Source organism: Canis lupus, chromosome 29, assembly GCF_003254725.2.
Source record: "Canis lupus dingo isolate Sandy chromosome 29, ASM325472v2, whole genome shotgun sequence".
Lineage (NCBI taxonomy): Eukaryota > Metazoa > Chordata > Mammalia > Carnivora > Canidae > Canis > Canis lupus.
Window position 1 is genome coordinate 27,814,458 of NC_064271.1, and position 16,510 is coordinate 27,830,967.

General features: G+C 38.9%; 1 pseudogene; it reads right to left on the reverse strand.

The window, feature by feature from the left end:
• Positions 1 to 10,839: 10,839 nt before the first annotated feature.
• On the reverse strand, positions 10,840 to 11,313 carry LOC112650674 (40S ribosomal protein S18-like; annotated as a pseudogene).
• Positions 11,314 to 16,510: the final 5,197 nt, after the last annotated feature.

The window sequence follows — 16,510 nt, forward strand, 5'->3', positions numbered from 1 at the left end:
TTTTTTTTTTTTTTTAATCATTAATGGATATTGAATTTCATCACATGCTTTTCTGCATCTATTGAGATGATTAGAAATTTTTATCCTTCATTTTGTTAATGTGATGTATCACATTGTTTGTGGATATTGAACCATTCTTGCATGCCTGGAATAAATCCCATTTGATTATGGTATATGATTCTTTTAATGTATTGTTGAATTCAGTGTGCTAATATTTTGTTGAAGATTTTTGCATCCATATTCATCAGGGATATTGGCCCACAATTTACTTTTCTTGGAACGTTCTTTTCTGGTTTTCATATTTAGAGTAATGCTGGCTTCTTAAGGTGAATTAGGAAGTGTTCCTACCTCTGTAAATGTTTTTGTAAATATTTTATTTTTTAAAGTAATCTCTAATACCCAGTATGTGCCTCAAACTCACAACCCCAAGATTAAGAGTCCTATGTTCCACTTAACTGAGCCAGCCACATGCCTCTCCTCTTTAATTTTTTGTTGAGAAGAATTGGTATTAATTTTTCTGTGTTTAGAGGAGTTTATCATTGAAGTCATCTATTTGGACTTTTGTTTATTGGGAGATTTTTGATTACCGACTCAATGTCCTTACTAGTAATTGGTCCGTTCATATTTTCTATTTCTTCCTGACTGCCTTGGTAGGCTATGTGTTTCTAGAAATGTATCCATTTCTTCTAGGTTGTCTAATTTGTTGGTGTCAGTTGTTCATAGTAGTCTCTTATGATGCATTGCATTTGTGTGCTATCAGTTGTAATGTCTTTTTCATTTCTGATTTTGAGTCCTTTTTTTCTTAGTAAATCTGGCCAAAGTTTGTCTTTTTAAACAAACCCACAGTTCTTAGTTTTATTGAACTTTTCTATTGTCTTTTTAACTTTCATTTATTTCCTTTTTTTTTTGTTAGTAAAAGATAAAAGATTTATATGATCCAAAGAGAAACGAAAGTATTTTCATTTCCTTCTTTCTACTAACTTTGCACTTAGTTTATTCTTTTTCTAGTTCCTTAAAAGTATAAAGTTAGGTTGCTGATTTGAGATCTTTTATTACTATTATTTTTGTTTTTTAAAGGAATCTCTATACCAAATGTGGGGCTTGAAATTATAACCCTAAGATCAAGAGTCACATGCTCTATGGAGCCAGCCAGGTGCCCTGAGACTTTTTTTTTTTTTTTTTTTATAATAATCTAGGCATTTGTTGCTATGAATATCCCTCTTTTAGGGATCTGTTTTATTAGGTAAGTTTTATATATTTACAGTTTATTTTCTCTCAAGTTATTTTTTAAATTATTTTTTTAAAGATTTTATTTATTTACTCATGAGAGACACAGAGAGGCAGAAATAAGCAGAGGAAGAAGCAGGCTCCTTGCAAGGAGCCTGATGTGGAACTCCATCCCAGGACCCCGGGATCACAACATGAGCCAAAGGCAGACACTCAACCACTGAACCACCCAGGTGCCCCTTTTTAAATTTCTTTTTAAAGACTTTCTTGTTTATTTAAGTAATCTCTACCCCCAGCATGGGGTTCAAACTCATGACCCTGAGATCAAGAGTCACATACTTTTCCGACTGAGTCAGTCAGGTGCCCCTTGTTTTCTCTTTTGATTTCTTTGTTGACCCATTGGCTGTTCAGTAGTATGCTGTTTAATTTCCACATATTTGTAAATTTCCCAGTTTTCTTCTTATAATTGTGTTTCTAGTTTCATACTATTGTGGTCAGAAAAGATGCTTGATCTGATCTCGGTCTTTGTAAATGTATTAAGACTTGTATTTTTGCCTAACATTTGATCTATCATGGAGAATGTTCCATGTATGCTTTAGAAGAATATATATTCTGCTGCTATTGGATAGAATGTTCTGTAAATATCCATTAAGTTCAAATAGTCTACATGTAGTATAAGTCCATTTTTTTCTTGTTAATTTTCTGTGTGGATGATATATCCTTCGTTCAAATGGAGTAGTAAAGTCCCCCCACGATTATATTGCTATTTCTCCCTTTGAGTCTGTTCCCTTTGCCAGATTAATCCCTTTATTGTTATATAATGATCTTTTTTGTCTCTTATTACAGTCTCTGGCTTAAAATCTATTTTGTCTGATATAAGTCAGTCACTTCTGCTTTCTTTTGGCTTCCATTTGCATGGAATATCTTTTTCCAACCCTTTATTTTCAGTCTATATGTGTCCTTAAAGCTGGTGAGTCTTTTATAGGCAGCATATAGTTGGATCTTGTTTTTTGTTTTTGTTTTTAACCCATTGAGCCATTCTATGTCTTTTGATTGGAGAATTTAGCCCATTTACGCTTAAAATTATAATTGGTAGGTATGGACTTATTACCATGTTTTCATTGTTTTTGACTGTTTTATAATTCCTTTGTTTCTGTCTTCCTCTCTTTGCAAATTCATAACTTTCTATAGTGGCATGCTTAGATTCCATTCTCTTTATCTTTTATGTATCTACTGTACATTTTTGCTTTGTGGATACCATGAAGCTTACATAAAACATCTTAAAATAGTCTGTTTTAAGCTGATAACAACTTAACTTAGAACACATACTAAAGCATTACATTTCTACTCTCCCCTTTATGTTTTTGATGTCACAATCTCTTTTTATCTTTTGTATCTGTTAACAAATTATTATAGCTATATAATTATAGTTATTTTTAATGCTTTGCTATTTTCATACTAAATTTATAAGTTATTTATCTACCATCACTACAACATTAGAGCATTCTGAATTTAACTACATATTGACCTTTACAGGGAGATTTTTTTTTAAGATTTTATTTATTTATTCATGAGAGACACAGAGAGAGAGGCAGAGACACAGGCAGAGAAGAAGCAGGCTCCATGCAGGGAGCCCGATGTGGGACTCAATCCCAGGACTCCAGGATCACACCCTGGGCCGAAGGCAGGTGCTAAACCACTGAGCCACCCAGGGATCTTCTACAGTGAGATTAATATTTTCATATGTTTTCCTTTTACTAAATAGTATCCTTTCATCTTAGCTTAGAGAAGTCCCTTTAACATTTCTTGTGGGACCAGCAGTTAAGCGTCTGCCTTTGGCTCAGGTGATCCTGGAGTTCTAGGATCGAGTTCCACATAGGGCTCTCTGTGAGGAGCCTGCTTCTCTCTCTGCCTGTGTCTCTGCCTCTCTCTCTTTCTCTGTATCTCTCATAAATAAATAAATAAAATGTTAAAAAGTTTTTTCTTGTAAAGTCAATCTAGTGGTGCTGAAACTCCTTCAGCTCCTTAAAGGTGTTTTTCATTGCTCTATCTACAATTCCCTGCAGGTGGTAGGTACTCAATAAATATTTCATGAGGGAATGAATGAAAGAAATACTAGGGTAGTAAATAGGAAAAACAAAAATGTCTTTTATTGCTTGAGTAGGTGGAGAGTATAGAGCAAAAGTTTTAAAGAACAAACCTGAGTACAGTGCTAGGAGGTATGGGCTATCTTAAGTTTTGGGTCTTTTTTTATACAATTCTGATTCAGAACCTGCGCCTGAAGCTGTGACTATGCTGATAAAGCGCCTTTTGCCTACATGAGTATAACTTTGGAGGGGAATTTGATGTATTAGCTAATGGCATAAACTTTGTATTAGACATTAATTTATTCAATAAACATATTTATGCCACTTGCCATGTACCAGGCACTTTGCTAGGATTTGGGGATTCCGTTGGCAGACAAGACATATGTTTATTTAGCTTACCCTTCTGAAATGGTCAGCTCCCAAGAGTGACCTTGTGAATATTATGTAACCTCTCTGAGCCTATTTTCCTCATTCATAAACTGAGGATTGTAAAGTACTACCTTATTTGATCTTGATTAAGTATTAATTACCTAAAGCAATGATAACAGCTATGCAAAGTGTTCAAAGTGGCATCAGGGGTGCCTGGGTGGTACAGTTGGTTAAGCACCCAATTCTTAGTTCAGCTCAGGTCATGATCTTGGGGGTTGTAGTATTGAGCTCCCCAACAGGCTATGTGCTCAGTGTGGAGTCTGCTTGAGACTCCTTCTCTCTTTCTGCCCCTCCCCCCTTAAAATAAATAAATTTTTTTTTTTTTTTAAGATTTTTAGAATTTATTTGACAGACAGAAAGAAAGAGAGCACAAGCAGAAGGAGCAGCAGGCAGTGGGAGTGGGATCCGCTGAGCAGGGAGACGGATGCAGGGCTCCATCCCAGGATCATGACCTGAGCTGAAGGCAGGCACTTAACCAGCTGAGCCACCCAGGTATCCCAAATAAATAAATTCTTAAAAACATTTTTTTAAATGGTATTATATTTCAGCCTCAACTTCCACTTAGTATCTTATTAATGGTTTTCAGCAAATCACTAAGGGACAGAAAATGAACATTTCTTTTAAAAAATATTTAAACTTGCTTATTATAGTGACAATACATGCGTTGGAGTAAAAAAAAATTCAGAGTACAAAAGCATGTAAAATAAAAAGGTGCCCTCCTGATCCTTTCTTCAGAAGTAATCACTTCCTTTCTTCAGAAGTAATCACTGTAAACAATTGTTTGCCCTTCCCGCCATAATCTTGTGCTTATAAAGTATATATATGCATATCCTTTTTGTTTGGAAACAAACAGCAAATGAAATTAGATACTATTAATTGGTTATTAGCATTAGTTTTCCAAGAGCAACCTATATTGTTCTTATTCAGAATGAGTACTTCATAATATTCTTGACACAATTAAAAAAAAACTAAAAAAAAAAAACCTCCCTTCAGCTTTTTGAGAAAGTTTGTGGGCTGCACCGTCCTTGGCTCTCCACCCCTGGAACTCCCCCATCTTATCCTCAGCAGCTTCTAGCAGCCAGAGACTGGCACCCGCCCACCCATGTTTTCTTGGCCTGTGGCCGGCTGTGGTCAAACCAGCCCCAGAGAGCAGGGGTGTGGCTGAGGGTAGCAAAGAAGGAAGAGAAAACAAATTTCCCATGAGTAGTTGGGAAAGAGTGACAAGAGTCAAATCAAATTGACATAAGAGGCTAGCACCCAAAAGTGTTTTATTACATGTGTTTAAATAAAAGGTATCGGGAAGAATGTTCTATAAGGGTTCAAAAGGCAGTGGGTTCAGGAACACCAGGCTCCTTAAAGTGGTAACTGCAGCTGCATATGAAAGCTCAGTCTGTGGGTATGAGGAGTAAGAAGGGACTTGGGGTCCCTGTGGACAAACCTGCTCCCCAGAAGTCCGGGGGACATGGGGGGGTGGTGTTGGAGAGAGATCCCCTCAGAGAAGGGGAACAGCAGGACATCAAGGTTGGGCCTGGTGACAGATGAAGGAGAGGAGGGAATGCTCTGGACTTCTTCACTGAAAATTAGACTTCACTTCCTCCATTTTCTACCTGCTTGTGTCTTTTCCCACCTCACTGTTCTTAGCCCAATTGCTTTATTTGACTTCTGTGACAGGCTTTGCTTGCGCTCAGCCCCCAGTCATGACTCTAAGATGACTGATGTCTCCTTCTGATTGTGAACCCTTCTCAGGGGTTGAATGCTAAGGCAAAAGTAAAAATCTAAAACAGAGATTCTGATAACCTTGGGGGATGGAGAAATAGATCTTTGCCTCTTTCTTTTGGCTTATTCACTTAATCTTTGTTCTCTGGATTGTTTCTACCTCCACCTGGGCCAGAAAATAAGATTACAGAATGGCTTAGAGTTTCTAAATTAGTCTGTTACAGAAACCAGCACCTCAGCCTACAGGCCTGGCTCAGAGCCCACACTCAAGAAAGCAAAATCTCCTCTTGGGTGGGGCTTTCCTAGACATAAAGGTTTTACCATGCCTCTAAGCAGGGAAAGCTTGGGCCAAGATTATATTGGGCAGGTAATAAAATTAAGGACAATAAAACCAGATAAACCACCTCATTAGCCGCAGTTTACTGGTATAAGCTATTTCAACAAAGAGAGGTAAAATGGAGGACTCAAAATGCCTGCTGTTAAGTTCTTTTATAAAACAGTCTCCTCTGCAAAGGGAATGATCTCTTCGTGGCTTGGTTGAGAGGGCACGTGTGCATTTATCCAACACTGGGTGAGAATAAGTAGGAGCTCAAAGGGGAGTCTCTGGGATTTGGTCTCTTTACTCTTACTATAAAAGATCATCACTGAGCTGCTAAATCTCTTAGAACCTTTTTTTTCAGCCGTGGAATCAAGAGAAGAGAGGCCAGTACCAATCTGTCTAGACTCAACTAATTGTTGACTATTGATTTGCACCTTAAAAATCAAACTTACTCTATCAAGACAGAATTATTTTCTTAACCATACACATCATGGTGATATGTTGCTTCTCAGGGATTAAGAAAAAAATATGAAAGATCAACCATATTTTCAAAACTGTCTGACACACATACCTACACACACCTAAAGGTAAAATAACTGAATTAAGATAGAATTCTGAATAGCTTTTATTTTTTTAACCATTTGAAAAAATTTTCTAGAAATTTTGTACTTTCAATTTTATTTCTATGTAGTACAAACTTCCCCAAATATCACTTGGTGATTGAGTCTCTAAATATTAAATGTCTTTCTAACACTTGTAAACTGCATTCTCTAGCTTAAAAAAAGCACAAAAGATTCGGTGACTGTATTATTCTTTGGAGCCAGGGTTGTGGTTATGTGGGCACTCAGCCCTTTAGGACACAACAGGTTGGTGAACCATTGATTCATGAAACACTGCCAGGAGTGGCCTTCAGCCAGGCCCCCGGGCAAGTTCAGCCAGCACCAGTGCACGGCCAGGCCAGGAAGGACTAGTCAGACATAGAACTTCCTGTCTTTGTCAGAATCCTAGGAATCTGGGAACTATTCTCAATTCCTCCCTTTTTCCTCCTTCTTATATCCAATCAATCACCACTGGCTCTGAACTGGTTCTACCTTCTAGATACCTCTCCAACTATCTGCTCCTCTTTAACTCTATTGCTTCTTTCCTAGGCCATGTTGGTTGGATTTTTTTAAGGTTTTATTTTCATTTCAGTTAGTTAACATACAGTGTTATATTAGTTTCAGGTGTACAATATAGTGATTCATCATCATCATACATACTTTCATACATCACCTGGTGCTCATCCTGACAAGTGCATTCCTTAATCCCCATCACCTATTTAACCCATCCTCCCACACCCCTCCTTTTGTAGTCATCAAAATAGTATGGTACTGTCACAAAAACAGACACATAGATCAATGCAACAGAATAGAAAACCCAGAATAAACCCACCACTATATGGTCAATTAATCTTCAACAACGCAGGAAAGAATATCCAGTGGGAAAAAAACAATGTCTTCAACAAATGGTGTTGGGAAAACTGGACAGCCACATGCAAAAGAATGAAACTGGACCAGTTTCTTACACCACATGCAAAAACAAATTCAAAATGAATTAAAGACCTAAATGTTATGACCTGAAACCATAAAAATCCTAGAAGAGCACACAGGCAGTAATTTCTCTGACATTGGCTATAGCAACTCTTTTCTGGACGCATCTCCTGAGGCAAGGGAAACAAAAGTAAAAATAAACTATTTGGACTTCATCAAAATAAAAAGCTTCTGCACAGTGAAGGAAACCATCAACAGAACTTAAAAGCAACCACGAATGAGAGAAGTTACTTGCAAATAACATATCCAATAAAAGGCTAGTATCCAAAATCTGTAAAGAACTTATAAAATCCAACACTCCCAAAACAAATAATCCAATTAAAAAAAGGGCAGAAGACGTAAACAGACATTTCTCCAAAGGAGTCAATCAGATAGCCAATAGACACACGAAAGGATGTTCATCATCCCCACTTACCATCAAGGAAATACAAATCAAAGCTACAATGAGATACTGCCTCACACCAGTCAGAATGGCTAAAATCAACAACACAAGAAACAACAGGTGTTAGCGAGGATGTGGTGTAAAAGGAACACTTATGCACTATTGGGAATGCCTGGATTTTCCAAATGGGCTACATCCATGTACTTAGTCCCCTCTACCAAGTCCCTGTACTATGGCCAGGTGGATTAAAACAAGCAAGCATAAACCTGAGCAATCCTTCTCCTTAAGACTCCAATGGTTTCCCTGCTGCTCTTAGACTAAAGATCAAAATCCACACCATGGAAGCCATGAAAGAGCAGGCCCCTGCTCCACTCTTCAGTATGCTCCTATACCCCACAACACTATTCCCCCATCCTCTCCACTGCCCTACTCTCCCTGGGGTTCCTCACAGCTCAGGAGATTAGAGACAGGGAAGACCCAGGTACCCACTTTTCCCTAAAATTCCTTAGGTCGTTCTGAAACCACCACCGTGTTTGAAAGCAACTGGAGTCAAGGTAGAGCCAATCTGAAACTTGTTCCTTATGATCAGTTTGAACCTGTAAGCATCAGGATCTGACTCTGGTTTACAAAGCAGGCCAGGAAAATTTCCCAAATGGCAAGTCACTGGGCAGAATTTCTAGAGGAGCAGATCACTGCTGCTACCTCTGCTACTCAAAAAAGGTTTAAATCCACTGGGTAAATAAATAAATAAATAAATAAATAAATAAATATTTAAAAAAATAAATCCACTGGGTAGGTGCTTTTTTACTTTCTAGAAAATCTAAAGCTAGCCAAAATATGCAATTATGAGGCTGAGGATGCATTCACAAAAGCCCTGAAACCATTATCTCAGAGGGAGCAGATGCTCCTCCATAACCAAAACAGCTGGGAAGGTCTTTCTCTGGAGGAACAGAACCACATGTTTGTAGACTCTATCTAAGCCTGTTAGAACTGGGCTTGCGAAGTAGATTTGGATGAGCTCTGGGTTCAACTGTGTTCTTAAAACTAGACAACTAGTTCAATTCCATTACAGAAAGATTCCAATATGTTATCAAGTTCACTTTTCTACAAATATCTCATGAACTGCATTTTGAAAGCAGGATTGATTGTACTTGTCCTTGCTATTTATAGCACACACTAAGTCCTCAGCCAGCTGTGGGAGGATATGGCTACGTTTAGATTCCCATCTGAGTTGTGTGTGACAGTATCTGGCACCCTTTCAACAACTGTAGTCATTGCTTGGAGACTGAGCACAGCGGAAAAGAAGTCAACTTTTAATGTCAGCATATCACACCCTTTCTAACATTTTTGAATATGAATGAGGCAGTAACAGTACAATTAACCTTGATCTTAACACTCTGTAGTCAGACAACTATTTTACCAAAAGGTAGTATCTATCGCAAAAAAAAAAAAAAAAAAAAAAAAAAAAAAAAATTAATCTAATTAAAAAAAAAGAGCTTTTCAGACCGGACAAAAATACCTTCTTAAAAAGTGATAATTTTATGTAATTTAGGGAAAAGATCCCAAAATAAAATGTTCAAAAGAACATACAATGAAAACTATATCCAACTCTTACACCTGTACTTTAGACGTCCAATTTCCTTCCCTGCAAACACAATAAGCATGTTTTTACTTATCTGTCCAGAGAGTTTTTATGCATTTATACACACGTGTGCACACACACACTGTTGTACACCTTGCTTTTTTTTAAAAAAAAAAAAAAACAGTGCATGCTGATTGCTCCACATCAGCTCACAGAGACGTGCTTAATGTAATTGTTAATGGCTCTTTTCCATGCAATAATGTCTACACTGTTCAGTGAACCCTTCTCCACCAGGAAGACCTTTTTGGGTCTTCTCAGTGTGCAGGTATGATACAGAAAGGCCTCCATAACACAACCCAATCGGCAACCATTCTTTGGCCTGAGTTCTCCACTCCAATTAAACTGACCTACTGTGGCTCTTGAATGGCTAATCCCTGCTCTTTCATTAACTCACTGCCTGGCTGTGGACAGGTGATCTTACCCTTCTGCCCCGGGTCTTCTCAGCCACAAATGAGGGGTGGTACAGGGAGGGGAAGAGGTGGGCCCATCGGAAGATGGAAGATCCTTTTCCAGATCTCCCATTCTGTGAATCTGTGACTAGATGAGGTGAAAGGGCCTTTCCAACTCTATACTTCGATCAGGAATTTAAATTTTCATGGGTTTGATCTTGTTTCCTCAATTGTCCATGAGTTTATTATTAAGGACAAAACTATCTCTTTGGGTCCCCCAGAATGTCCTGCTAGAATGCTTGCTCCAGAAATGTTTGTTCGTTTTCTGGGTTATCACTTCAAGTGCTACGTATTATTAATAATTGCTCCAATCCTATTACTTGAAATAGGTCAGTTAACCCAGTTTCTTTCTTTTAGGACAAGTGATAGGAATTATAAGGCTGGTGCTCTATCAGAACTATTGGAAACAATTTTTGATTTTAGCTTTAGGTCCTCAGCAATACATCCAATTTATGCAATCGATGTATTCCTGACATGACACATAGAAATATTATTAATAACTTGAAGGGTAAAAGTTTAGAAATAAAGAGGACATTAAGAATGGTAAAATTCTACTTTTTTTTTTTAATAGATGTGGAAAAACAAGGCCTGGAATTTAAGTGATTTGTCTAAGGATTGTGACTCAGCTAGTGATAGATAGAAGCAGGGTTAGAACCTGGGTCTCCTGGGGCACCTGGGTGGCTCAGTTGGTTAAGTGTCTGCCTTTGGCTCATGTCATGATCCCAAATTCCTGGAATCAAGCCATATATAAGGCTTTCTGCTCAGTGGGGAGTCTGCTTCTCCCTTTCCCTCTGCTGCTCCCCCTGATTGTGTGCACACTCTCTGTCAAATAAATAATAAGTAAAAATAATTTTTAAAAAATAGCTTAATAAATGTACTTATCTCACAAGATGGTAGAATGGTCACATGAGCTAATGCCTATGAGAATTGAGAGTAAAGCACCAGGAACATAAATGTCATCTATAATTTTTTTTAGGTGTATAAATGATTTATTAACAGACAAGGCCTATAACCTTATTTCTTCTTGGATACACCCATGGTGCGAACACAGCACTCTGTGGTCTTGGTGTGCTGGCCTTGGACATGAAGTCCCCAGAAGTGGTGCAGCCCCCTGTGGGCTCGAATCTTCTTCAGTCTCTCCAGGTCTTCACGAAGTTTGTTGTCCAGACCATTGGCCAGGACCTGGCTGTACTTTCCATCCTTCACATCCTTTTGTCTGTTCAAAAACCAGCCTGGGATCTTATACTGGCATGGACTCTGCATAATGGTGATCACACGTTCCATTTCATCCTCAGTGAGCTCTCTGGCTCTCTTGGTGAGCTAGATGTCTGCTTTTCTCAACACCACATGAGCATATCTTCGCCCCACGCCCTTAATTGCTGTGATGGCAAAGCCCATTTTCTGCCGCCCATCCATATTGGTGTTGATTACTCACAAAATGTGCTAGAACTTCTCAGGGATCACTAGAGACATGGCGGTGGCCCCAGTGGCGGCATGCAGGCCTCCTGTGGAAGAGCTGTTATCAATAATTATTAAAGATCTTCATAATGAAAGTTTATTTTGGGTTTAAAATTTTTTTTTAAGATTTTATTTGACAGAGAGAGAGAGAGAGAATGAGCATAAAGAGACAGAGCAGAAAGCAGAAGGAAAGGGAGAAGCAGACTCCCTGCTGACTAGGGAGCCTGATGTGGGGCTCAATCCCAAGGCTCTGGGATCATGACTGGAGCCAGAAGCAGACGTTCAATTGACTGAGTCACCCTGGCACTCCGAAAAGGTCATTTTATAATATAATTTCCCCTTCAGTTGATTTTTTTTTTTTTTAGAGGAGAGGCAATTGGGTTTAAGTATCAGGTTTTGTTAAAGCCAGACACACCTCTGTTACCCTAGCTGAGGTCACATCCCCTCACTGGGAGAGTAGCCCATTTTTTTGCTCATCTTTCAGTGATTATGAAGGTCATGAAAAATGCATTTTTGTCACCCAATATATATTAGTTATTGCTGTTAAATAAAGGGGAAATTAGTGAGTTAAGAGAAGAAAGCATTATTAGTGTGGGCAGTTTATTCAGAAGGGTAGGAGAGTAGAAACCACTTAAGGATTGGATATACAACAATGTACTATGACACGGGTTAGAAAATGGCAGAAAACTAATAAAATACTGCAAAAGGACAGGGGCAAAATCCACTTAAATTCACTTTGATGAAAAGAACATTCTTACAGAGGCCCAACATACAACTGTGGCAAGCCAATGTGAAGTTTTAAAAATATAACTTCAAGTGTCAAAATGTAATCACATATACCTAACGAATCAAAAGATATGTTAACGGTAATTAATGTTTTGTATATTCCACTGCAATCATGAATTTTCTGAGACTAATATCATTTTCTTAATTGATCTCTAGAGTATAATGTAAACCATGTCAAAGCTCCTGAGTAGGTACTTAATTGCTAAGTGTAGGAACAGACAAGACTACAAGCTCCTAAGACCCAAACCATGCTTACTTTAATAAAAAGCTCTTTGAAACATATTCCAGCCCTTGTCTACTCTCTTCACCTCCTTTAACCACCTGCTGTCCCCTCTTATTCTCACTGTAGCCTCCCAGGGAAACTAGGGTGGTTTGACTAGATCACTATCAACTTCCTGTCGCCAAACTACCATGACAACAGCCTTCCTCTTCTCCCTGGACCTCCTTTCTGTTTTGAAGCATCCGACTCTTTATTGGAACTTTGCACTCTCCAGGTCTTCTCTTCTCCCTGGGACTCTACTCTTGCCCTCTGCGGCTTCTTCACATCAATATTAAACACACTCACGCTTTCCCCAACTGCAGGTTCCCATGTAGCACTGCTCTGATGCTCTATCCCTTATATCAGACATGGCCAAAGAGCTCCATTTCTAATGACCTATTTCGTCCTCTGCATTCCTCACCTCCCAAATGTCCACATCCTCTTTTTCTCCAGGAATACTATTTTCCCTCAAGGTATATCCACAGAAATTTTTATAAAATATTACACAAATAGTACAATAAAAGAAATACATAGGGCACCTGGGTGGCTTAGGCAGTTAAATGTCTGCCTTCAGCTCAGGTCATGATCTCAGGGTCCTGGAATCAAGCCCCACATTGGGCTCTCTGGGAGTCTGCTTCTCCCTCTGCCCCTCCTCCTGCTCATGTGCATGCTCTCTCTCAAATATGTAAAATTAAGGGATCCCTGGGTGGCTCAGCAGTTTGGCGCCTGCCTTTGGCCCAGGGCACGATCCTGGAGCCCTGGGATCAAGTCCCAAGTCGGGCTCCTGGCTTGGAGCCTGCTTCTCTCTCCCTCTCTCTCTCTCTCTCTGTCTATCATAAATAAATAAATCTTTAAAAAATATTTAAACCAATATGTAAAATTAAAAAAAAAAGAAATATATAAAATTTGCCTGCAGTACCACTACATAAATTGTCCACATGCTTCCATTTCCCCTGTCAGTAGGTTTCTTGTAGTCACAGCTCCCACAGTGACGTTTTGGTTCACTCTAGAGATAAATCATAGCCTGCTACAAAAACAACTACTCTGGCTTCAAGAGGCCTTTCACCTTCTCCCTAGGAGATTGTTGCCTCTGCTTGTCTGAGTATATTCTTATTAAGGTCGATAAAGAGTTCCATGTTGCTAAATCTAACATGTTCTTAAATCTAGACTTAATTCTCGACTCCTTAGTGTGTTTGAGGCAACTGATCACCCCTTTGTGACACCTTCTCTTTTGCTGGTTTTGTGACGTTACAGTCTCCTGGTGCCCACCTACTTTGGTTGCCCTTTCTGTTTCCTCTGATGGCTCTTTCTCCTCTGTTCTTCATGTAATTCGGGAGTTCCTAAGGACTCTATCCTGAGTTCCTTTGCTTTAAAATCTTTAAAAGCTCTCCTTAGGGGATTTCATAAGCTGTTGGGGTTTCCATTTCCATCTTCATGCTGGTGATTCTCAAATCCATTTTTTTGGCAAAGGCTTTTCCCAGAACTTCCTATCTATCTAGTGGTCAAATGGATACGTCTAAAGTCTTTTTCATAATAGGCATGCAAAGCTCAATGTTTTCTAAAACGGAACTCATTGTCTTCCTACTTCCAAATATTTACTTTCTCAAGTGTTCTCTGTTTTAGTAAAGGCCACCACCATCCACTCAGTTGCTTAAGTCATTGATTTATCCTTTACCTACCTCTTCCTTACCATGCTCCCTCTTCTGATTTATTAACCATCAGGACTTTCCCATCTATCTCCTACACACTTCTTCAATCCATTTACTTACCTAAGTTGTCACTGTCACCACCACAGAATGCTGCTAAGTCCAAGGTATCATCATCATCTTTCATTTGTATTCTGTGACAATCTTTTACCCTGCCACTAAAGCACATGTGATTATGTCTCTTCTCCCCTTACACTCTTCAGTGAATTCCCATTGGTCTTAGGATAAAAGCTTGAGTCCTTAAGAGCCACAAGGTTGTGTGTGATCTTCCTTCTGCTATGTTGTAAAGGTTCATCGCATGTCATTCTGTCCCTCAAGCTTTCCATTCCAGACATGGAAATGTCCCACTCCTTCTTACCTTGGGACTTTGCCTGGAATATCTTAGCTTAATGTTCAGGCCCCTACTGCTCTGTTCTTTCTCTGTCATCTCTCACAATTCTCCAGACCCTCCCAACCCAACGCTCAACATAGTTACCCTATTCTTTAGCTTTTAGTGTAAATAACCCATTCTCAAAAAAGGCTTTGTGAACCAACCCTCTGGACCCTTAGGAGACAGTTTGTGCTCCCTCTCACTATTACCATTATATCTGCAGAAATTTTCAATGCCTTTCCAGCTGCTCATCTGTGTGCTGCACGAGGGCAATAAATTTGCCTGACACAGGTATAGAATAAAAATTTTTTGGAGAAACTTATTTTTCAGGGATCCTTTACTTCTGGCTATTAACATAAGATTTATTTACAGTAAGACATTTGAAAAATGCCTTTCACTCATTAGACTATAATAATTGAAAGTATGAGGATTTTATAAAATGCTTTTGAAAAAAAAGTGTAAATTAATTGAAGATTTAGGAGAAAAAAAATCATTTCCCTCCCAAGACTTTCTGTGGAGAGACTTTCACCTGTGAAAAAGAAAAAAATATTTCCTTTTTTTTGTTTAAGATTTTATTTATTTCTTCATGAGAGACACACACACACTGAGAAGCAGGCTCCCTGCAGGGAGCCCGATGTGGAACTTATACCAACACCCCAGAATCATGCCAAAGGCAGACAACTCAACCACTGAGCCAACCAGGCGTCCCAAGAAAAAAGATTTCCAAAATGAGAAAACCTACTTTGGGAATCAAAATCCAATCAATAATACCAATAGCGGCCACTTATTTGGTGCATGCTACTTTCCAGGGAGAGTCCTCAGTGAGAGTGCATCAATTAATTTGTAATAATTTTAAAAGGTGGTTACTATTTTTACCCTTACATTAGAATGTAGTTGCTATTTCTGTTTATTGCTCTAAAAGAAGTATGAGGGAACACTCTCAATCCGTTGCTGACACACCTCTTAATTAGGTCATATTTTACAGTTACATTAGATTCTGATAATGACTGGGATTCCTTCCTGGCTGGCTCAGACAGATCTCAGGCCATACTGCCAGAGGATTGTCTCTTGTCATGTGCTGCCTCTTGCATCACAGATTCTTCTCTGGTGGATTTGGCTCCATCTTATTTCCTTACTGCCAGAGGAATTCATCTAGTCATGCATTGCCCTTGAGGCCATGGTAACTAGTCCTTGTGATTTTTTGAACACTGTGGTTCCTGAACAGTGTTCAGAAAAAAAGAAGTATGCAAGGGGCCCATGCTTAGCTCCTCTGGAGGTATAAAGGATGGGAAGCAGTGAAGTAAGAGAGACCGGAGAATAACATATCCTGCTTCATTCATTCACCCATTTATTTATTAATTAAATTTATTCCACAAATATTTATTGCTTATCTACCATGTGCCAAGTTGCCTATTGGGTGCTGGGACTTAACAGTGAATGAGAAATTCATGTCCCCAAGGAGATTATAGTCTAGTCATAGAAACAGGTAAGTAAATATAGTGCACACTGTTGAGGGAGCACAAAAGAGGAGTATTATAATCCTATAGTTATAAGGGTTATGAACCCAATTCAAAAATTGATTAGACAAAAGTATTAATATTTACTGGCTTAGGGAAAGAAGGTTGGAATAATGATGCTCTGAGGACAGAGCTATAGCAAGAACTCGGTACCAACTGGAATCAAGCACTAGAATATCCCCAGGAGTCTTGTATATTTTTTCCACACATAGGCTTTATTATCCCTACCACAAACCAGATCTCTCCACATTCACATTCAGGTGAGAGGTCAAGAAGAAAGGCCTCCATCAACTCGAAGCCTCACATCAACCTAGGACCTGACTCAGAGAGGACTGGATCCTCTTTTTCAATTACAATCTAAAAATCCTCAGGGAAGAACTCAAATCAACCCACTTTGGGTCACATGCCCATCTTAGACTGGTGATTCTCAACTGTAGGCAGTTTTGCCCCTCAAGGGATATTTGGCAATGTCTGGAGATATTTTCTATTGTTATGACTGGTGGGGGTGGAGAGGGTGCTATTGGTATCTAGTGGCTGGACACAAGGAATGCTGCTAAACATCCTACAACATATA